This window comes from Cupressus sempervirens, chromosome 3 (assembly GCF_028749045.1).
Source record: "Cupressus sempervirens isolate cs-2001-9-10 chromosome 3, ASM2874904v1, whole genome shotgun sequence".
Classification (NCBI taxonomy): Eukaryota; Viridiplantae; Streptophyta; class Pinopsida; order Cupressales; family Cupressaceae; genus Cupressus; species Cupressus sempervirens.
In genome coordinates, this window is record NC_143120.1 from 622446945 (window position 1) to 622471445 (window position 24501).

The 24501-nt window shown below is 33.2% G+C and overlaps 1 pseudogene; it reads left to right on the forward strand.

The window, feature by feature from the left end:
* The first annotated feature begins 727 nt into the window (after positions 1-727).
* On the forward strand, positions 728-21451 carry LOC149568206 (pyruvate decarboxylase 1-like; annotated as a pseudogene).
* The last annotated feature ends 3050 nt before the right edge of the window (positions 21452-24501 follow it).

A 24501-nucleotide genomic window follows, 5' to 3' on the forward strand; every position in this document is an offset into this window, starting at 1 on the left:
CATGCAAAATATAAAATTCTAGGAGAGCCACCCACATCATTTTACATAATAGGATGAGGTGCATTTTGATATTGATGATTTTATTATTATTGAAATTTATAATATTGATGATTTTATTCTTTTACAATTTTTCCACTATTCTGCTTCATAATGTGATCAAGCTAAATATAATAAAATTTGGGTGTCAGTGCCAAAATAGAATTTCTTCAAACAATTTTGATACATTTTCACTGCAAGCCCAAACTGTCCTTGTGCAAAGTAAACATGTGCTAGATTTACCCACACATCAGGCATCTGAACAAAGATGTTTCCTGTTGTAGCTTCTTGAACCTGTGTGAAAATTTCCTTTGCAATATCAAAATGACCCCTTTCGGCTAGCACAATGCCTACCCCATTTGCAGCATAGACATTTTCAGGTCTCTGAGCCAACACTTTACAATATAGTTCCCTAGCCTTATCAAGATGTATTCCCTCCGCATCTGGATCCTTCTTCTCATTGCGTGAAGCTGCAAAATAATTCCAGTTTCCAAGATAAATGTCAGCATAAGCATCCTTACCATTTGATACATTTTGTGCAGTTTTAATTGTTTATTTTGCTTTAAGCCAGTCATCTGTTTTCAGTTCCAGGTTGCCAAGCATGGTAATCGCATTTACTGAGGTTTTATCCACCTTAAGTGCCTCCCCAATCAATTCTAGGCTTAGTTGGATCTCATTTCGAGCCTGGACCATGGCTGCAAGTCATAGATATGCATCCACATAATCAGGAAACTTGAACAATATTAGCCTGTACAAAAGATTTGCTTTTTCAGTGTCATGTAGTTGTTCAAACAGCTTGGCAAGATTAAATAGTATGGTATATGAAATATTTTACATATTCAACAATGGATGATCTATATTCCAAGAGATCTTTTGTAGTCAAAATAGAAGTTTGAAAATTGTTGAAAATCTAGTATAAGTTTATGTTGAAAATGGTTCTAATCTTTTAAATTGAATTCACCAAATAAAGTTATTTGAGAAGATGTTTTGTAGTCAATATAGAAGTTTGAAACATAGAAAATGTTATTTGTTTTTTATTTGTTTCACAGAAAGATTTTGAAGTCAACAAAAGGAAAATCAAGTGATGAAATTTTGTTCCTCTTATGTTCAATGATATAGTTCTATTATCTTTTATTTTTAAATTTTTTTATTGAATATATATCTTAAAATTATTTTAAATAAATCTTAGGTTCAAATTTATTCAATATTTGATTTATTTTTCAAAAATAAGAAATTGTAACCCACTTGAAGATTTTTGTGACATATGACTTCTAAATGATCCATGAGAATTTAACTTATATCTTGAAAATATTCCAGATTGATTTGATTTACATTATTACATATATACATATATGTTTCTAGAGATATTTAGTTTATTTAAATATGTTGTTGCTTCTGATCTATCTACTGTATAGGTAAAATACTAAAGGTTCACCACACAAAGAGTCTTTTTGATGAAATGATGTATTCACCAAATAAGAAGTATTACCAATGTAGGATGGAATGAATTATTTATTATATCATCCCCAAAATACCTCAATAGGAGACAAGAGGTAGTTGAATCATGAGCTTTCCATTGAGTTCGAAGATATTTTTAGAAAAAAAATATGTATTTTTGGAGAATGGTTAACACTACAAAAGACAAGTTATCTAAATAGATTATTGAATTTTTTGTTAGAAAATATCAACTAGGATAAGATTATAAATCAAGGATAATGACATGATTTGGTATCCTATTTTCAAGATAAAATAGGCTACAAAGAAATAAAAGTGGTTCACTCATAATATTCTAAAATGCTAATTTGGGTATAAATTGTGTCTTCTTGTCTTTATGGGCTTCATTTGGCTGGTCATTAGCTGAAAAACTAGGAATATATAAAGATCAATTAAATAGGGATAATCATTTATAGTTTTTGTATGAACACATTTAGACTATTTTAAATTAAATATATTGATTTTCCTTTGCATTGAGTTGCTATAATAATTGTGTTTGCTTCAAATCCATATAGTAGATTAAATAAAATGTCTCATTATTTCTATATTCACCACTACTTATAGGTGAAAAAAGAACATTCAAGCATTCAAGGACTATTGTGATATTTTTTATGCAAGCTCACAATGTCCAATAGACTTTCAAACAACCAGAATGCTTCATCCCATGTATGAAAGTTTTCATTTATAAAATAGTTATATTGTGGTATATGAAATATTTTATATATTCAACAATGAACGATCTATCGTTCTCTTATAACATTTAGCAAATAGTTTGAATACTTGACTTTCTATAATATTTTGTTACTTGTATGCACATTTTTGGGGAGCCAAATGACAAAGATGAGCTTGAAATATTTGAATGCATTCCTTTTCATACGAGTGATTATGAACATATGTCAAGATAGATTGAAATATACATATATATTTTTATCGCACACTTATGTAGTGCACACATTTAGATATGTGTAGTTACTTTTAAACATGTTAATCTAGTGTAACTTATAAAATGTCTAATATAAGTCTAGGTTGAAAAAGGTTATAATTTTTTAATGGAATTTGTCAAATAAAGTTATTTTAGCAGATGTTTTTTAGTCAACATAGAAGTTTGAAACATAGAAAATGTTAGTTATTATTTTATTTGCTTCATAGAAAGATCATGAAGTCAACAAAAGAAAAATTAGGTGATAAAATTTTGTTCCTGGGTAGGGCCACAATAATGGTTCCCACTTTCCATAATGAAGAAATCAGATGGAAAGTGGGGAAGCTAAATTTTAGGGGCTTCAAATGAAGCCAAATCTTTGAATGAAGGTCCCAAGGGGCTTCACTCGAAGCCTCCATGCCGATATTGGTGTGGGGGCTTTGAATGAATCTTAGGGCTTCATTCGAATCTGACATGCAGACCTCGTTCATACTCCTAATAACCGATCGGAAAAGCTTTTAAATCCAACATTTTTTCTTTTTTGTCCCATGGTTTCATGTATGAGTTGGTGGACTAGGGCGCTAAGAGGGAAGTCAGTAACATCATACCTTGCATCAGCATCTCTGTCTATGATGCAGGAGCACCTATTCATTGGATTTCTCATGGATAAATTCATATTTTAAATTATATTTAAATAGTATTTAAAAAGAAACTCAATTTAAATAGTGTTGTCACTTTATCCCACGGAAACTCAAGTGAAACACCTCCTTCTTCTAGTCGATGGAAGAATTCCATATCCTTTAAACACATAGGAAAAACTTCAGAATTGATACTAGGGCTTTTATTGATGAATTCAACCCAAACACCATTTCCTAATGCCTCCATGAAATTTTGCTAAGCCAACTCTAGTTCATCACACTCAAAATGAAGAACCCCAATGTTGTTTAACAATTCAATGGGTACATCTTCTCTGCTCTTCTTTAGAAGAGACTTTGTTGTGTTAAGAGAATCTAAGGCTGCACTGGGGTCTAATGATATCAATAACTCACCCATCTTAATAAAGGAATGAGCATCACGTGGATCTATGCTTGTTGCCTTTCTTAGAATTTCCAAAGCCTTCTCTCACTGCCCTTGTTGAGCATATATATGGCCTACAACTTTCAAGCTCTCACAGTTCTCAGGGTGAACCTCCAAAACCTTTTCAAAATTTGAGAGAGAACTCTTAAGATCTCCCAATTTCATTTAACCCCATCTTGAAGCTCTCACATACTTGCTCCACTTGGTACAACACCCCATAAAGGTCATCTATTCACTTTCAACTTGGATAGACTACAATATGGTCTTTGTATACAATTCATTTTTTGTCGTTTCATTATATGGTTTGAACAAGTGTGGAAAAAAATCAGATTTTTATTATGAATTTTCTGTTCACCAATCTATGTTAAACTAATTAGCAAGGTCACTTTCTTAATACTTTATAAACTGGATGCTATTCGCAAGGTCAGTTTCCTAATACTCACTATAGTACTTTCTATTCAATTGAGATAGACATGGCTCATTAGTTTGTTTGTATTCTCTTTGGATTTTGTTAAAGAAGACAGCTGAATGCTATATGATGAACTAAAAGTTTTGTGGTGTCAACAGGCTTGTGCATCTCTTGAGCCAAATTACTAGCCCTAGTGATATTTTTTGTTGTTCAAAAGCGACACCATACTAGACTATTTGCAAACAACCATGCAGATAGGCATTCTATAGATAGACTTGGAAACATCTTGCCAAGTCTTTAGTACATAATAAAGCACCTGAATTTCATAAATTGTTTTTTTGATAGTTGATTTGTTTAAATATTTCCCATCGAAAATTGCATAGTACATCTCATCCTTTTTCTGCATAGGAGCTTGCAGTTCTAAAGAATCTGATAGCGAAGAATTTGAAGAAGATATTGTAGCAAAGGTATATTTGGTGTTCTTTTTAAAGTGAAAATGTGATTGGAAATTTTGTATATTGTCATATTTCACTTGTAGAAAGGTCAAATTGTAAATAGAGGTGAAGTTGTATGGATTTAAGTTTCTTCTTCATTATTTATAATGTTCTTGATTCCTCCTTTGTAGCTGTAAAAATACTTGTTTATTTTCACCTTTCCAGATTACCAGGTTCTTCAAGATTCCCAAAATATCTTGGGCTGACCCCACTCCAACATGTCCTAACTCTTACTTGGTTTAGAGACCTAACTCCTTTTTATATGTGTCTTCCTCTTACTACTCCATCTGCAAGTTGCAAACAAATCATCCTTCTTCCACCAACAAGTCATTCCATTCAAGAAAGACCATGTCTGACGATATCAATGCACAAAAAAATAGGGAGACAATTGCTAGACTGTAGTCTAACTTAAAAAGAAAAGGTGATGGAAAATGTTATTGTCCTTGCAAAATGTGTAAGGGCTTAAAGACCTGAAGATATCTAATCACAACAGTTGAGCAACATTGTAGGCAACATGGTCACATTGAAGGGAGAAACGAGTATCGCCCATTGGTATGTATTTTAATAGTTTATAAATTACATAAGACATGATTTAATGATGACATCATGGTCATGGTTAATATAAGGTCATCATTTTCATATAGGTCAACATCCCTAAGTTTCATGTTATGGACCATGACAATTCAGAGAATGCGGATTTCCAAACGAGGGAACATGGAGGTGTGAATATTGAAGTAGAAGGTAATGATACCATGGAAGAAGATCAGGATGATGAAGATCACGATGATCAAGATGATAATGATGATGATGATGATGGTGATGATGATGCAGAGTTTGATTTACCTTTACTTGAGAAGGCACACCAGTCCCTATATGAAGGCTCCAAAACAACTCTTCTTGCCGTTGTATTGCTATTGGTGAACTTGAAGGTTATGAATGGTTTATCCAATGTAGCAACGACACGTATGTTAAGGTATGCCATCTTCTTTCATTATTTTACTCATAGTTCCCTTACAATTAACATTGGGTTCGTGTAGCAATTAATATTCTTTAAATTAAGAAATTATATTTTTGGTCGTAGGTTGATAGGTGAGTGTTTGTTACCACCATCAAACATTCTACCTCGCTTGTACTGAGAATTATCTGTCATCATGAAAGATATTGGAATGGAGTATCAAACAATAGATGCATGTCCGAACGATCATATTATATATCATAAATAGCATGAATTTGCAACACAATGCCCTACTTGTCATATCAGTAGATATCAATCAGATCGATTAAAAAAAAAGGTGCCTCGCAAGGTTCTTCGGCATATTCCCATTATTCCACGTCTGCAACGATTATTCAAGTGCAATAGCTTGGCACAATTTATGGATTACCATGCACACAATAGAAGTCAAGATGACATTATGCAAATGCCTATAGATGGTTCGACATTTAAGGAAATAGAGGAAAAATGGCCACATTTTAAAGAAGAACCTCGTAATCTCAAGCTTTCATTGGCAACAGACGGTGTCAATCCTTATGGAGAGATGAGATCTACTTACTCAATGTGGCCTATTTTTGTTATCAACAATAATAGACCTCCTTGGTTGTCCATAAAGAGAGAGCACATAATGTTGACACTGATTGTTCCAGATATTTTTTGATTTAGTGGTCATCTAAATTAATTTATTATTACTAATCCATGAAATGGTCAAAATAATTATGTAATGTTTTTGCTCATTCAACTAGGTAAGTACCAAGTCAAAGATATCAACGTATATATTGAACCCCTTATCAACAAGTTGGTGGTGTTATGGAATGGGGTTACTATGTATGACATTTGTAGATCAATAGGACAAAGACAATTTCAATTTCATGCAATGCTTGTATGGACAATACACGATGCCCCTGGGCTAACACATTTTTGTGGTATGTTCTCTTCTTGACACCTCTTTTTTGGTATGTCAAAGTTAACACATTTAATCCAATTATACACGATCTTGTAGGTCTTCAGACAAAGGGTAAATTTTCATGTCCAGTTTGTGGTCCAAAGACGAAATCTCGTCATTCAAAAAGTTTAAGAAAGCAGGTGTTTGATGAGAATAGACACTTTCTGCACAAAAATCATAAGTACCGAATTACCGAAAAATATCTTTTCAATGGTCTAGAAGAGACTATGTCAAAGCCACAGAGAATGACACCTCGCATATGGAAGTTGGCATACGATAAAATAAATCATCGAGGTAATGTCATTCCATTTGATGCTTTTTGTTTCAAATTTATATTTCGATATTGTGTTTTGTTTACTGATGATGTGATTGATGGTTGTGAAGGTTGTCAAGACATCAATATCCAACTTCCAAAAGGACTAAAAATTTATCCTACGCAATTTACTAGGTTGTTGTACTACGAGAAACTCCCAATTGTGCATTTGTTTGATCCTATGCATATTGGAAAGAATGTAGCAGAGACATTATCGAAAATCTTGGATGTAAGGCGTGACAAAGATCAAATTGTCAAAATTTGTAGTGACATTGAAGAATCCAACCATGCAATGAAAATGGTATTCAACCAAATAACAATGGAGACCGGATTGATACAAGTGCCCTTAGTTGGTTATTGTCAGAGCAGCAGAGCAATGCTATAAAAGAAAGTCATAAAAAAAATACGATTTCCCACAGGATTTGTTGCGAACATAAACAATGTCATATCAAATAAAAGTGAATTTGGGCCAGGGTTGAAAACACACAATTGGCATACATTTATTAAGGTAATTCATGTTATTTTTTATTCACTATATATTTATGTACTACATGTAGTTTCAATTGCATTCTTTTATAAAATATTGACAAAATCATTTTACAAATATTGTAGTACGTTCTACATCTATCTCTCCCACACCACTTTGCCAACAATGTCAAACAGGTTATATATGATCTTGGAAAATACATGAGGTGGTTGTCATCTAAAGAAATCAATAAAGAAAATATAAAATATTGGAAGAGAAAAATTCCTCTTCTAATGTGTGAAATGCAAAAGTGTCTACCTCCAAGTTTTTTCAATGCACAAGAACACTACCTCATACATCAAGTTGAGGAGATTGAATTGTGTGGACTTGTACTAACCAGGTCAATGTGGATGGTTGAGAGGCACTTGAAATTTTTGAAAGGCTTGGTTTGACAGAGAGTACATCCCGAGGGTTCTATGGTGGAGGGATATATGGTATACTAGACCATGGTGTACATTACTGAATATCTTCCTAAGTTTGCAGCAAACATCCATGTAGATTGTATTTGGGATCCCAACTCAATTAACAAATTCGAAGGGGAGTACTTGATGGGAAAAGGTAGATTGAGGAAAGTGAGAGGTAAATCTACGATGTTATTATAGTTAATTAATTCATATAAATCTTCAATATAAGTTATTTTTAATTGGTGTATTTTTTTGAAACAGGTGGTCGAGAGTGGGATGCAATACATTTGTATATTGCGAATAATCTTGATTGGATGACAGAATGGATTGAACGATGTCAACCAAATGGTTGCTCATTAACATGGGAAGGTGTTGCTTCATTGGTTACAGAAGCTCATCGTAATGGAGATTCCAATGTTATGCCGATGGTAGTTGATCTAGTAAAGGGTTTAAGAGGTGGAGAGGTACGTAGAAATTTATTAATGATCATAACTCGACGTATGTTTCGTATCAACTCATGATGCAAATAATTTACACACACTTCAAAAATTGCAGGTCAAGCACCACAAAGCTATGTACTATCATGGCCACGGATTTCGCATAAAAAGGTTGGATGACACAAAGAAAACTTGTGATTCTGGGATAGCTGCAGTTTTTGAGGTCACTAACATATCATCTAGAAACGACATACATCCTCAACAATCTCAAAATCAATACTATGGCATCTTGGATGATATAATTGAGTGTGAATTTAACACCTTCAAAGTAGTTCTATTCGTCGTCAAATGGTACAGGTTACGATTAAATCAAAATGATCCAGATAGAACGGTTATTCAACATGATAATGGATTTACAATGATCAATACAAGGTCGTTTGAGCTAGTTGGAGATGAGCCCTATGTTCTTCCAAGCCAATGTGAGCAAGTGTTTTACTCAGAGGTTCCAAATAAATAGGGTTGGTCATTTGTTGTTAGACATGATCCAAGATGAAGGCCGATAAAGTATAATGTTATGGAAGAAGAAGATATTGAAGATGATGAAGAAGTAGATGATGAAGATCAAGATGATGGTGATGACGATGATGGTGATGGTGATGATGATGATGATGATGGTGATGGTGATGATGATGATGATGGCGATGGTGATGATGGCAATGATGATGGTGATGATGGCGATGATGATCGCGATGATGGCAATGATGATGGCGATGCTGATGGTGATGATGGTGATGATGATGATGAAGAAGAAGAAGAAGAAGAAGATAATCAATGACTACAAACGTCGTCACCCCTTCTATTGATGATCTTGCATTCCATATATTAAGGTAAATTTGTTCATGTTTACGATGTTGCATATTTTTCATGTTGTCTTCTAAGTTATTTGTAGCATACATGTATCATGTAATTTTTAGCTAACTTAAGATAGATGATTAACATATGCAGGAAATTTGATTACATATTTATTGTGTTCATTTCTAATGATTACAACATATGTTATTTATAGTTACCAATGTTTATGTTGTGTCTGATTATGACCCTTTTTGCAAACAGTCAATTGACTACATGTACATCGTCACCCCTTCTGTTGACGATCTTGCATTCCATATATAAGGAAAATTTGTTCATGTTTGCGATGTTGCCTATTGTTCATGTTGTCGTCTAAGTTATTTGTAGCAAACGTGCATCATGTAATTTTTAGCTAACTTAAAGTAAATGATTAAAATATTCAAGAAATTTGATTACATATTTATTGTGTTCATTTCTAATGATTACAACATATGTTATTTATAATTACCAATGTTTATATTGTGTCTGATTGTCGCCCTTTTTGCAAACAGTCAATTGACTATAGGAAATTTGACCCGTTTGGCATGGATTGTGCACAGTGACATAAATCAGCAGGTATAAGTCAATAAATAGACATAATTTTCTTATATTCTTCTTGTTTATCATTGAGCATGTATGTTATAAATAGACATATTATATAATCATATAATGTATATATAGACAAAGAAGGTCCGTATAGAAATATAATTGTATAATCACTTTCAACTTACTACATTTTATATTTGTCACTTTCACTTTCCATTTGATGGATTGCAGGACCCACCAAATAGCTACTTGTCGGATCTATCTACATTGAATGAGGGAAATGAGGAACTGGTAGATGAAAGCTCTACATGTAGTACGACTAAAATAGGGAGATCAACTAGAGGTCAAAAGAATAGAAAAAAATTTGATAAACACATGCAATTTTTCCTTGCTAATGGGGGGTCATGTTCTTATGATGATGAGACCAAAGGCGACATCAAGGTGCCCTTTCAGTACTCACACATTGAGAAAGAATGGGTACCCAATGAGCTACCTCCAATTATCACAGATTTTTGTGTTAATGAGAGGATATATCGCATTGCTCCATCCTCATTACATGGTTTGGGCCTATTTTCCATGGATGGGATAAAGGTAGGTTACAACAAAGTTGTCAAATTTTTCAAGTATGTCAGTCCATGTTACAATTACAATGATTGGATGTGGATTGTTCGGTATAAAAAAAGTATGCATAGGTATGGGGTATCAGCTAATTATATACAACGGAAAAAAAATGATCAAAGTAAAAGATTTGCTATGTACATTGATGGGAGACCAAAAGCAATAGGTAATATTGTAGGTTTTATAAATAGTACGCGATCTTCTTCAACTAGTAAGCAACCCAATTGCATATTTGAGGCGCGTGAGGGGAATGAAGTTTTTGTTTGTGCAATAAAATCAATAAGTGCAGGGGAAGAACTGCTAATTGATTACCATTTAAATCACATAGATACAAACAAAGTTACTATCATGAGGGTTGTAAGTACTCTTTACCATTTTGTTAATAAGTTTTTTTTTTGCTGTCTATTGCTTTCAGTTAGCTGAAATTTTTATCTTTGTGACAAGACGATATGGATCCGACAGATGATAGAGGTCACCAAGATGCTACTCCCACCCCTTCTTCAGTGAGGGTAAACCTTTTTAAAATTGTACAAATTAGATAGTTGAAAAATGTTATATTATTATGTTATTTTATTTATGGTGTAAGTACTATTTACCATTTTGTTAATAAGTTTTTTTTTGTTGTCTATTGCTTTCAGTTAGCTGAATTTTTTATGTTTAATCTTTGTGACAGGACTATATGGATTCGATAGATGATAGAGGTCACCAGGATGCTACTCCCACCCTTTCTTCAACGAGGGTAAACCTTTTTGAAATTGTACAAATTAGATAGTTGAAAAATGTTATATTATTACGTTATTTTATTTACGGTTTTTTAGTTTTTATGATAGTTTTACTGATATTTCTCTCACAATTTGATGTTCAGGATAAGGGTAAAGCAGTATCAGTAAGTACCGAGCCACTAGCTATGCCTTCTGATGAGGATATTGCTGAAACTCCCAATTTCATAAAAATGTTGAAGAAAAAATTTTAAAAAATTAATTTAGAAGCAATGAAAATTTTGGATGAGGCAAATATGGAATCCGAGGAGATGATGAAGAGGCTATCAGATTTGAGAGCGCAAGCTCATCGTTATGAAGTAAGCTCCAATGAATATTTAGTTATAAGAAAAGTTTAATAAAGATTTGTATTTTATAATCTTTTATGTTGTGAAGTAAAAAATGTAATATTGGCAAAAATACTTTATTGATGCAATTTTTTTAAAGAGTTGTAAGAAACTTTAACTACTAAATTCTTGTTATACAGGAATTTTTGGCAACTGATCCACAACTTGGTCAAGGACAACGCGGTGAGGCCGGTAGTAGCAGAGGTCCGACTGCCACTGATAAAACAATCTTTTAGTTGACAAGTTAGAAGGAATTTTTTATTTCAAACATTCAAAACTTCTTAACTCTTACTTTTATTATTTCAGAATGTCTTTGCTAACAATGTATTGTTCAAGTCATCCAATGCAAGAGACTCCTAAGAAGTTGACGGACGCCTGTACGAGATTGCCGACTGCAATGTCGACAACAAGGGGACATCTAGCTGGTAAATCCTTGTTTTGCTATATTTGGTTTTGTGTTTGTTATGAGTTGATAATATGTACTTTAATCTTGGGTGCATCACATAGTGTATTGTTTTTTTTGTGGTAGGAGATGCACCGTCTGGTACTCCACCAAATGCGGATCATAGTGCATGTATTGGTGATAATTCATTGTCATTTCCTAGAGCTACCCATATTTCTAGCACGGGAGCTATGCAGACATCATTGTTGATTGACGATGATGAATCAATGCCTTTGAAATGTCCTAAGATCCCAGGTATGATCAGTGACAACATCAATTAAGAATGACAAAAAATGAAGGTCATGGCAAGTTATATGTATTATTCATTGTATTTTTTTTTCAAGGTATATTGATTAATATAGTCACAATACATTTTTTAGTTTCAGAACATCAACAATAGAACCCTGGTAGAGTTTGACTAATTTTAGACGTTTTAAAATTTTTTCCAAACTTCTTTTTTGGTCAATTTTGGTCAAGTTGATCCTCCAACCCTGAAATAGATCACTAAAAATATGAAATGTATCTCATTTTATGTATTTTTTATTCACTATAAAAAATTATTCTTCGCATGATTCATTTTAATGGTTCTTACTATTAATTATCCCATGACATTTTTTGCAGGAAACGATACATTTTATAGGAGGCTTTATGACCTCACGCTGCGAAGATTCGGGCCCACCATACGTAAAAGGTGGAACATCATAACTGAACTAATTTTATCCCACTATTTTTTTTCATATCATTAATTGGTGCAACATTTTTCCTTTCATTCGAGTCTTTTCTTATACTAGCTATATCTAACAATTTTGTATTTTTTCTTAAAAGGTGGAACTACCAAGAACAAAAATTTAAAGATGAGCTCATCAAAGATATAGAGCATGAGTTTGGTAGTAATATTTTTGATCATAAGAAATTGTTACAAAAAGCTTCCAGACATCTTAAGGTTGTGAGGGACACATATAGAAAGAGCCTCATCCTAAACTCGAAGTACGAGCGTCCTCCCTTTGTTTCAGTGAGTGACTGGAATGAGTTCATTTTGGATGCAAAGGAGAAAAGGGAATGTCCAAAAGAAAGTACACCAGCAAATCCAGAAGAAAGTACACTAGCAAATCTGAAAAGGTATGCAATAGTATTAACTACTAGTACATTAATGAGCAAATTTAGGGTTCAACTTCAGTATCAACAATTTCAACTAGCTCAATTTAATCTATCTATTGATGAAAGGTATGTAATTCATATGCTGAGACAATTGCTTATATATCTCAATCTAGGCATAAATCCTACATAAGATATAAATAGTGCGCTTATAATTTCACATATAGCTATATTATGTCTTGAAAATATAGTAATGCTCAACTACATGTACCATAGTTGTATGTGTTAGCAGTATAGGTGATAAATGATATTCAATAATTGTAATGACAAGTACAATTTTTTTGAAAATTTTTGCAAGAATTTTACTAATGGTTAGTTTCCTAAAAGTAATAAGCATCACGTTCAATGCTAGAAACACAAGTTAATGACAACAATCACATTCCTATCTTTGAGGACTGACAACAACACTTGTAGATTTATATTTATTGGTATTGTGGAGAGATGATCCAGCCTACACTAGGTAAGACAAACTATTTGAGACTTCATTTGGATGACATTATGTATGTTACCTATAGACCATGGCTAGGCATAGAGCCATATATGACACTGGATGTGAATTATCAATGATATATAACTTCACATATAGCTATATTATGTCTTGAAAATATAGTAATGCTCAACTACATGTACCATAGTTGTATGTGTTAGCAGTATAGGTGATTTTTTAAAGGTTAGTTGCTAGTTATCTTAGCAAATCAGTGGGGATTTTGTTTCAGTTACAACGACCATTTATAAAATCAGTTCCATGCAGTGTGGAGGCTAAAGAAGCACTTGATGCACAAAGGTGATGTCTTTTAAATTGAAAACAAAAAACTACTTACTTTTCAGCTATGGGTAAAAAGGAATGCTACTAAAACAATCTGAAATCTGACATTTGCCCTCAAGTTTATACCTGTTGCAGCCTTGGGGATAAAAACACTTTGAGTGTGGAACGTAGGGATAAAAATTTAATCTATAAAATCTGCTAGCTGTTTCAACTTTTAGCTTATCGTTTACTTTGTGTGACAATGGATAATATAGACTGTCGAAATTGATGTATAATTTTATGGAGAGGCATGTTAGAATATGGATAAATACTTAGCATGAACTCCATGGATAAATAGCATGATTACACATGTCAATTAAAGGTATGATGCTATAATTTCTTCCCTTTTTTCATATTTTTGGTGGAACATGCTACTTTATGCTAAAACCTGCATACCATATAATAATCCACTATTTAGCACTGATCTTTATATCTATATCATCTAACATGTTTCAAACTTTTCATAGGTTGTAGGACACATCAAAGGCAACAAAGGTGAGGCTGGAAAAGGTTGGGCAGCACAAACTTGGCTCTAGGGGATATTCGAAAGTCAAAGCACGCATTGTAAGTAGCAATAAATGAATTGAAAAGAAAAATGATTTATAAAATGCAAATAATTTTTTTAATTAATAAAAAAATGCAGGGCACTCATTTTAATTTGGAGGCCATAGAAGAACACAAAAAAATTGCCTTCAAGCAAGGCTATGCAGCGGTGGCTGAATGCCTACGGCAAACTTCCATTCCCCCAACCGAACAGTCTCCTGCATCATGTGCACAGGTAAATATGCCAACATATATATTAGAAATTGAATACTTGAGCAACAATTTATTTGATAATAATGTGCATGACATTGCAATGCAGCCTGTTAATCATCACATAGATCATACGCAGCATCATGAAGCCCCTGATGTGCATTGTACTATCGATGGAGGTGCTCATTTGTTATTTAAAACTAATTACATAATTATTAATACAATTTAACATCTTTAATTGAACTTGGTGTAACCTTTTTGTGTTGAGGATATAGAATCATGTCGTGCTGAACGAGTGCTGGAGGATGTTCAGACTGATCAGCAGGTAGATCATGTCGCACATTCAGGTAAACAAAATCTATGTTTTGTTCTTTTAAATTAATTTATTGATTTATAGTTCTTTTACTTAAATAAAAACTCGTAATTCACTAATATAAAATGGTGTGAATTTAACTCATGGAGTACTTGTTATTGCAGCAGACCCCCCTTTGGTGCAACGACCTCATGATGTTCTTGAACGGATGAGGAGGAGACATGTGTTAGAACCAGTACAGGAGGGGGATGACGAGGACATTGATATTCCTCTTAGAAATTTTATGAAAAAAAGAAATGGCAAGAGAGCAAAAAAGAAATGATTATTCATGAATGACTTACTCTTGAATATTGTTAATGAATATTTTTCATTAATGTTGGGTGTTAATGAATTATTTAGGAATGACTTACTCTTGAATGTTGCGTGTTAATGAATTATTCACAAATGTTGTGTGTTCATGAATTTTATGTGTTAATGAATGTTATCATGTGATTATAATGATTGAATGCTATATTTCATAAATGGATGAATTGAATGTTATTAAATGTTAATGGGGATGACGAGGACATTGATATTCCTCTTAGAAATTTTATGAAAAAAAGATACGACAAGAAAGCAAAAAAGATATGATTATTCATGAATGACTTACTCTTGAATATTGTTAATGAATATTGTGTTAATGAATATTATTCATTAATATTGGGTGTTAATGAATATTGTGTTAATGAATATTATTCATTAATATTGGGTGTTAATGAATATTGTGTTAATGAATTATTCATGAATGACTTACTTTTGAATTATTCATGAATGTTGTGTGTTTATGAATTTTACGTGTTAATGAATGTTATCATGTGATTATAATGATTGAATGTTATATTTCAAAAATGGATGAATTGAATATTATTAAATGTTAATAGGGAATTTAGAGTGATGTTAGGGGGGGGGAGGTCCAAATGAGCTTCCACCTTCACGTGGTTGGCCCTGTTAAGTAGAGAATATTTAACTATTCTCGAAACCAAGTGAAGCTCAAACTTTAAAAATAAGCTTATAGTTAATAGTGTCAACCAATTAGCAAGTCAAAATGAAGTTCTTCGTTACAGGTACCTTTTTAGTTTTTAAAGCACAATATCATGTTTTAATATTGTATAGTTTTTTTTCTTAAGTTAAAGTATTCTTTTACTATAACAACATAATTTATGACCATTTTAGTAACTATTCTAACATCGCTTTATGACAAATCTTGTTTTGGCGAAGATGGCAATATGTGGTGCTGTCTATTCCTTGGGAGATTGGATTGCACAAGTCTATATCTCAACATCAACATGGCAAATGGTGCGAAATTGCACTTTCCTTAGTCATGGTTGCATACCTATTGCACTCTTTCATTTGAAAAATGAATAGAAATACCATATCTAGTAGTTTCTCTATGTTGTATTCATTTATTGGTAATGATTCAATGTCATGCCATTTGATGGTAGCTTTTAGAGTTTCATTTAGTTGTAAGGTGTGTCTCATCTTTTCAAGTTTGTATACTCCATTTGGTAGTTTGGTATTAATTGATGATGTCTGGGATCTTCTACCTTCACTGTAGTCTTCATCATCATCCAACTTATTGTTTGGTATTTTCCATGTTATCCTCTATTTCCATGGTCTTCAGCATGGTTGTGTATTTTATCTATCTAGTTCAAAGACTCTATGCGCCTAAGGTGGAAGCCATTTAGAACTAACAGTTGGAGAGATCGTTTTTCCCCTTGTAAAACTAGAAAATGTCACGAGTTTAAGGTCAAGAAGGAAGAAGTCGTAACATTTTGAGTAGCAAAATATGCTTAAAATTACATATTTAGTTGATTCTTTGGTGAAGTTTCTTATTTCAATTCAATTGATTTTGTTTGTCAACCAAATTCCTAACTCCAATGTATATTGTATTTCAGTGCTACATTTTCATAGGGATCTAAGTAAAATGACAGTTGACTGTTATTTATATTTGAGAATTTGTGTTGTGCCTTACTATGATCCTCTGATAATAGAGGGCAAATCAATCTGAATTTGTTTCTCATGTCCCATGTTTGATGCTTCTTTTTGTGTAACTAACCACTTTTGATGTGGGTTGTGAACTCTAATGCTAGTATGCTATTACACTGCCATTTATTATAGAGTAGATATAATAATTATCTCTGAATATACTATAAGGGTCTCTAAACATGAGTAAAGCAGTATTACATAACGTAGATCTGAACTCAAAATTCATGATGTTTTCCACTTTGGAGAAAGAGGGGAACTTAATATACTCGTAACACACCCCATCAAAAGAGATCCATCGGATGGTTTTTGTTGGGGTTTGACTCTCTTGGTGTAGCACTAAGCTAGGCTTCTAGGTGCTAGGATATTTGCTCTTGTTGGTGGTTCTAGACCCACTGAATGCTGTAGATAATTGTCTATCAAATTTTGGTTGAAGGAGCTATGCTTGGGTTGTCAAGTCTTATGCAAAGTTTGTCCTATTTTGTGGTGATAACATGAACCTTTATCAGTGCAGAAGTATGGTCTATAAGTTCTTAAAGTCTCTAGTGCCTCTAAGATTTACACCGTTGGGTGACTAATTCTTTGAAGTCCCTAATGTTTGGTGACATTGAGCTATACCTATGTGAGTTATGTTTGGGTTTTCCTTCCTCATCTTCATTTATACCTATGTGAGTTATGTTTGGGTTTTCCTTCCTCATCTTCATTTCACTTTTGTGAGTTGTTTTGCCTGAGGCCATTGGAAATTCCCTTTGCTAGTTCCTAAAATTGGATGGATCTAGTACAATTTTGGGCTATTCTATGTTTGTATTCTAGTTGAAATAGAGATCTCTCCACTTCAATCATGGTTGATGAGAGGCCACAGGTGAAGCATTGAATATGAGGGTTTTCCATTTTGTTGTAGAGATTGCATCTCTATAGGATACATGCCTAATGATTTCCATTTTGTGTTGGATAGGTGCTGTCACTTGATGGAGGGCCGTGGAAAATGACCATTTGCAATTAGAGCTTATGATTTTGTTTTAGATTTTCCTTTTGAGGACTTGTTTTCTAATGAAGAAGAAACTTTTTTTGATTATATTAATGCTTCTCATGCTGTTGGTTTGAGCTAGACTTCTATCACTTCCATTCTTGTCACAATTTTGGATGTTAGACCATATTTTAGGTGCGATGCCCGCTAGCCTTGTGGCCTATGTTGTTGAAGTTACTACTCCCACTTCTATTTTGAACAAAATTCTACTGATAATGCTGACTCTTAAATAATCACTCTTGGGCCTTGTTGACAGGTTGTAGTAGGGTTTCCTTTGTTGGAATCCTAACAATAGCGTTGCTTAGACTTTTGTCCAAGTGCATAGGAAAAGGTTTATTTTGTTGTGTTGTTGATGTCCTATGTTTATGCTTTCATCCCTTGTTTGTGTAAAGGTTAACAACCCCTTGTTTTGGCTGTTATAGAAAAACAACATATCAATATCATCCTTTCAGATTGAACAATACTAGACGAGTAATGATACTATCTTGAAAAATACAAGAAACCAAGACTACAATATACACTCATTTGATGAAGCAAATAAAATCCTTCCAACAATAATTAGTTAGAACTATCAAAGTGAATTTTTAGGATTGCATAAACACAATTGGAAAATGGATCAAGAAGATTTCATGTCTTTCTCATGGGTGGCAACTTTGGTTATTATGTGTAAAATTGGCCTCATTCTTTTAACAATTATTTTCATGTTATCCGTAGAATTATTTATTATTATTTAAGTTTCTTGTTCTTGCAAGATGAACTACGAGATGCAGTGTTACTAGTGTTTGCAAATAAGTAGGATATTCCCAATGCAATGAATGTTGCAGAGATCATGATAAACTTGGGTTGCATTCTCTTAGGCATCGACACTTGTGAGTATTACATTCTTTATAATTTTCAGTATTAAAAATTCTAGATACTAATCATCTATTATGCTGCACTATTTCTACTTTGCATATAGTTTATCATCACTCTAGTAAACGAGGAAAAAATTGGAATGATTAGTGTTGCTTGTGAAACAGCTTGTATCATGTCTTAAGGTATATACAAAGCATATGTGATTGTTTGTTAGAAATAAATCCTTTTATTTTAGTTCTTATGGCTTTTGTTTTATTTTGCAGTTTTGAAAGATTACAGTCGAATAGGGTTCAAGAATTTTGTATTAAAAAAATGTCTTATTTCTTTATTGATATAGATAGATTGAGGAGGTAAAAAATCAGTTTTGATGCATACTCATATGTAGGATGCAAACCTATTTTGATGTGACATTATGTGTGTTCTCTTTCACATTTTACTATCAATTTTCTATCCAATTTAATGACCCAAAACTACTGAGAAAAATTGTGAAGGTACTGATCATGCCATTTCTGAAGTGCTTATTGAGAGTAAGCCAGTTTATATCAGCATTAGCTATAATCTCCCTGGCATTCCACACCATACATTTTGTGATGAGCCTATTCCATTATGGCTCACTCCCAAGTGGGCTTTTTTCTTCCTTTTAGGTAAATTAGTTTCTTCTACATGGACTTTTTGTTTTGATTCTACTTTTTTAAGCATCATTATTTAGAATCTCACTCTTTGATCCATCATCAGAATGTAAGAACATAAAAATATGTAAAATGTATTTTTGTAGTTGCAGATTGCAAGTTTTTTCTCATATTACATATTTTGTATGCTCAGACAATGGATCATAGTATGATCTAAACCATTGATATTAAAAAATACAAAATACATACACAATCAAAATTGAAAAGCCATACATAATATTCAAATAGACTGTGGAAATTTGATTAGTTTGGAATTAGTTTTAATTTTTGTACTTGTACAATGTCCTACATATCTAAGTATTAAATTTGTGAGTTGTTCATGTTGTGGATCTCAGCCTCTTGTTTCCGACTGAAAATTTTCTTTTGAGGGGTGATCAAGATTTTTTAGTCTTTGGCCTCCTGTCTTTTTTGTATTTTCAGGATCTTAATGTCTGTAGGTTTACTTTGGTTTGGTTGATCAACATTTTCATTTGTAGAATCAATGAAACACATTTGAGGGTTTTTTCATTCATATTATTTTAAATGTTGTCAGATTAGTTTTCTCATTATACTATATTCAACTCTTCCTTAGTTGATCTAGTGTATATCTTTTAGCATGCAAGGTTCACCACACACACTATTTCCAATACTTTGTTTGACAGTAGTAAGGTTTGAATTATCATTCAAGACATTGGGTCGATGTGTAAACTTTATTTCCTTTTCATTGTTTCTTAATGTGTGTGTACCCTTTGTAAAATGAATTTAGAAGTGAGCTTTTTGTTTTGTTTCACCATGACATGTTTTTATAGTTTTCCAATGTTTGAAAGGTTTTGGTGGGTCACAAAATCCATTAATTAAATTAAAAGCAAGGTTTGTATGTCATGAAACTCTTGCATTGCTCATTGCATTTGAAGCCACTTGTAACTTGTTTTTTTAATAGTTTTTTTGGCTAGCATGAACTATAGGCTAAGCAATCCAAGAAGTGTGGAAGTAGTTGTGGAAACAACTATAGAGTTCCTAAATGCAACAGTTAAGCAAGTGTTGGTTAGGGGTCCAAAGCTGAGGGTTGTTAAGGCAAAAGATGCATTTACGAAATTGAAAAATGCTTCAGGTTATGTTGTGGCTGCAATGCCATCGACTAAGGGTAAAGTTTCAGAGACTCTTCCACATTTCATAAGAAGTTACTGGAGTGTAGTTGATACTGCATTATGTGCTGAAATAGTTGAGTCTGTAGATGCTTACTTATTTGCAGGGCCCATTTTTAATGAATATAGCTCAATGGGATATTCATTACTCTCGAAGAAGGAGAAAGCTATAATCGTGCAGCCTAATCTGGTAACTATCACAAATGGACCTACTTTTTGGTGTATATTAATGAAAGACTTCTTAGAAGCCATCGCAAAGAAGTTGAAGCACAATACAATGGCCTTTGATAATTATTAGCGTATATTTGTGCCTCACGGTGTTCCCTTGAAAGGTGCTCCAAACGAGGCTCTTAGAGTCAAATTGTTATTCAAACACATCCAGGTAAAATTATTGAGAATCACTACATATCATAAAATGACTTATGGTTCAATCGGTACTTCAATCCTTGGTTTTGTTGTTGTTCCTATAGATTAATGAGTAAACACTTCTTATTTGTAGGCCATGCTATCAAATGAGACAGTTGTCATTGCAAAAACTAGTGACTCTTGGTTCAACTTCCAGAAGCTTAAACTCCCAGAGAAATGCAGGTAATGCAAAATCTCTTGCCAAAGTTTATATAATTAAATTTCTGACTCATTTATTTTGATGATGGATCATAGTGTATGATTTAAAATGTTGATCTAACCAAGAAACTATTGAACAACAAAATTTTGAACAACAAATTTCATAAAATTATAATACATGATTTGTCTAACTGACTAGCTTGTTACCTGTAAGTCACAAATTTGCGTTGAAATAGTTCCTACAATTTATTGCAATTATTTATGCCCCTATTTGGAATTGGTTATCAGGTTTAGTTTGAAGAATCAGTAATTTGTGACATTATTTTTCTTAAGGCTTGTGTCAATGTTGAATGATTCATTCTAATGTTGATTTTGTAGGTATGAGTTTCAGATGTAGTATGGATCAATTGGTTGGTCTGTTGGAGCTACATTGGGATATGCTCAAGCATTGTACAAGATGAGTTTAAGGCCCAATCCCATCACCTTGAGAGGATCATAAGGCTTGTATTCCATCTTCATTAATATTCCCCAAAACCATTTGTATCTCTACTAGCATGCTTCCTTCATTGCAATAGTCTTTGAATATCCATTCTTGCTATTACAATCAATGCTAGCAAAGCTTTAACACACAAATCCACTCAGATTTTCAAAAGAGAACTAAGGTTAGATTTAAGGATGCGAAATTTCTTTCTCTCTCCAGACCATGTGGCAACAATTTTAGCAATTTTGCAGTACCACCTAAAATACTTAAATGATGCCCTTATTCTTTGTCATTGCTTATTCCACAAAGTGCCTGTAACGTAGAACTTTGTATAACATAGTGCCCCTCATAACCAGTCTATGTTGCACTACTATTAACTACGTACATAATTCCTCCCTACTACCCTCAATACTTAAGCATACTTGGATTTCTCAATGGTTGCATAGTACTTGCACTTAAATCAATTTTATTAAGTTATTGACTGCACATCTTTTCTTGTGTTTTTCTACAAACACAAGATTTTAGAATAATTTCTAAATCCATTTGCAATCCCTGAATGATACATGATGTCCAAGTTTCAGCTATTTAATTGCAATTATTGAGTTTCTAAAGGATCCATGTAATTCATCATTTTATGAAAGGTTCAGTTAGTTTACTAAATCTTTCTTTCTAGTTGCAAAAAAATGCAATAACTATATGCAAGAATAATGAACTGAAAAGTGATCCAAACTAAACTGAATCAAATATCAACACACCTAACAAGACAAATGACACACATTAGTACTAAATTTTTCATCCAGTAAAACAATAAAACAAACACAATTGCTATTAAAATCTTGTACCACCTTTTTATGTTTATCGCTTACCTATCTACAACTCCACAATCGATATTGACAGTCTCTTGCCCTCACTGTGCAATTGAATTACTTTAGTTTTATTGATGCGGCTGAACTACGAGTTCCTTTTGTGTTTTTGACAAATCGTAAGCTTTCAACTTTTGTGAAGCCATTACGGATGCAAATGAATGACTGGTGAGGTGTCAATTTTAAGGCAATATTTTGTTTCTATAATGTAAAGTTCAATTGCTAGAAATATTTCATCTAGATTGTTAGTTGATAGATTGTTAACTTTTCATGTCATTTTCTACTTTGGTTGAGTAGTTCTCCTTGCATTTGTAAATCGTAAATCTTGCTGCAGTCTTTAGTCTAATGACAGTTTGGTATTACATCCAAGGCGATAACATAGTTGACTTGAAACTTTGCATTAAAGAAAACATCAAAGGATAATATTTGAATTGTGGATATTTGTAAATTATGTTGTTTTTAGACATAGTTATAGTTATATATGCGCTCTTATGATGATGTGATTGGGACTGTAAGTTTTTTTTGTCACGTTTATCTGTTTGAAAAATAGATGAAATTATTGGCTTTCATTCCTGATAAATAATTCTTTCCTAATTTTATTCTTCCCTGCACGAACCAAAATTTAGAGGTGCTGTGCCAATTATTGCAAAGGCTTTGCTCTCATAGGAGCCTTTTAAACTGCACAAAATTTGAGTTGTAAAGCATAATTGCTCGGTGGAGACTCAGGATACCGTGCACATTTCTTCCTCCTTCCCATTATTTTGTATAAAATAAATCATGTGACAAATGAAGCAATGGTGTGGAGGTAGAAATGTGCACGATACCCTGACTCTCATGCACCAAGAAATTATGCTTTAGAATCAAGTTTTGTGTAGTTTAGAAGGTTCCTATGAGAGCAAAGCTTTTACAATAAATGGGATAGCTCGTCAAAATTTCTACATGTCTTTGTCTCAATTTCGACACAAATGCAATATTTCAGTCAAAATTTCGACGCAAAATTGGTTCGCTTTGGCGTTGCGAGTATGGCACCGACGGAAAAATGTAAAGCGCTTTCGTCGCAATTTCGATGAAAATGCAATATTTTGGTCAAAATTTCGACACAAAACTGGTCCACTTTGGCATCGCGTGTATGCCACCAGAGGAGAAATGTGAATTGGATTTGTCGCAATTTCGATGCACCAATATGAAGGTTTACGTCAAAATTTCGATGAGCACCGCTGGCAAATGAGGTAATATCACTTCAGCTTGGACCAAGGAAAGTGACGAAATTCGTGTCGGTAAGTCAACCTTTATGTAGTCAAAATTTTGACACGAAATGTATGTGGTGAAAAATCGACCAAAAAAGACTGACGGCAAGCTTGGTCGCCTTATCGACCTACTCTTGTCGAAATTTTGACCTTTTTGCGTCGAAATTCAAGCCTAAATTTACTAGTGTCCGATGAAATAGATGTAGAAATCTGAATGTTAGCACCACACGAATGAAATTAAGTTCAACCAATGATTATAATGATAGGATTTGCAATAAATTTGATAATCAACGGCTATTTAAAACTTTTCATTTCCATGCACATAAAGATTTATAAATTTGAAAGCCATTTCACTTGAAATGATTTAGTATCGTGAATGCCACTTACCAAACCAAGGGTTTTTATTTTAATGGAAAATCCCTTTGTTTACTTCAAGATCCGAGATGATAACTCATTGTATACAGAGGGGAGGGTGCAGATCTATTTTTCTGTAAGCCCAACTTTCCTTTGATTCAGAATCAGGGTGCGAGGGATGATCTCTCGTTACCTTGGGCACTTCATTTTCTTACTCTCTGCCTTTAGCATTTAACATATGATTTTCTATGTATTGAGGTTGCACCTCTATAGCTAAATTTTCCAGAAGCATCTTTTAGGTATCTTTGTAGAATATTCACATATTACAGTCACTTAGCTTTTTATTTTTCAAGTCTTCGGAGTAGCCTTTTATACTTCCTAAGGACAAAGACCCCCTCTGAAAGCAGCACTTTCTAGAAGAAGGAAAAACTCTGCAAAATTTTCTCTTTACTTTGATCTAATAGCTTTGAGATGAGACTTTGATCATGGATACTTCATTACGGGTTCATATTAATTTCTTTAGCATCATGCCTGGTCCAGTATATACATAAAGACTTAAAATTGGGGACAAGCCATGTTGGCTTTAGAAACAAAACAAAATACC